Here is a 966-nt window from a genome sequence, read left to right on the forward strand (position 1 = left end):
CCATTTCGAAGGGTAGATACCCTTGATAAGGAACTACTCTGAATCTTCTCACACTTCTCTGCCAACCTCCTGTGATTTAATCCAAAGAATGACTGGCATATGAGGGAAGTTGGGGGAGTATTTAAGCCTTTCGCTGGGGTGTCTTTGCCTCGTCCTGGTGGTCAGGTTCAGTATTTACCAAACAGTAATGAATGATGCCGTGGACTCTCGTCATATTAAGAAGCAAATATAGTGATCTCAACTAATGCATGAAATTAATAAACCATTAGTAAGGAGTAGATGTGCTAACACAAGTGTGTGTGTGTGTGTGTGGGGGGGGAGTAAATCAGGTATTGCATTTTCTTGTTGCAGAAAAGCTCCTTAAACTAAAAATTCTTTACAATTTTTTTATTTTGCAAAGGAAATACAAAGATGTGCGCATCCCAAGTTCTCTTTGGAAGTTTGCCATTGGGGAGAAAATACAAGCATACATACACCATTTTTACAATATTTATTAAGATTATAAATTTAAAAATTCAGACAGACTCAGAGGCACATAGTTTTAAAGGTTTCAATCACTAAAACTAATAAAGACAACAAAGAAAGTGATAATAAGAACAGGTATCACCAAATATAAAAAATAAAACTGAACCAGATCAAAGGGAAATATATTTTAGAAAACAAAGTTTTGAAACTGTGATTAATCTTTTTTCAGTCTAACAATTATTAATTTCATCTGGAGTCTAAAAGCAAAACTGTATTTACAGCTGTATATTATTCATATCTGTTTTACACATCCACATCTGTACGCCATGAGAAGTGTCAATATGAATTAGTGTGTAGTTATTATATTTACAAACAAATACAATCCTTTAATTGGCTCCGCAAAGAATATTTCAATGCAAAAAAATCTTTTTAACCAAAAAAATATTTAGTTTAAAAACAAAATGGTGCAATATTGACAATACTGCCAAGGAATAAAGTGTT

General features: G+C 32.9%; 1 protein-coding gene across 1 annotated transcript in view; it reads right to left on the bottom strand.

Annotated features, from left to right (window-relative positions):
• Nucleotides 1–372: 372 nt before the first annotated feature.
• TM9SF2 (transmembrane 9 superfamily member 2) overlaps nt 373–966 on the bottom strand; it is a 179,704-nt gene continuing 179,110 nt past the window's right edge. The window contains exon 17 of the mRNA XM_053707814.1: nt 373–966. This exon is cut by the window's right edge and continues 122 nt beyond it. The gene's annotated coding sequence lies outside the window, so the exon portion shown is untranslated.

This window comes from Bombina bombina, chromosome 3, assembly GCF_027579735.1.
Source record: "Bombina bombina isolate aBomBom1 chromosome 3, aBomBom1.pri, whole genome shotgun sequence".
NCBI lineage: Eukaryota > Metazoa > Chordata > Amphibia > Anura > Bombinatoridae > Bombina > Bombina bombina.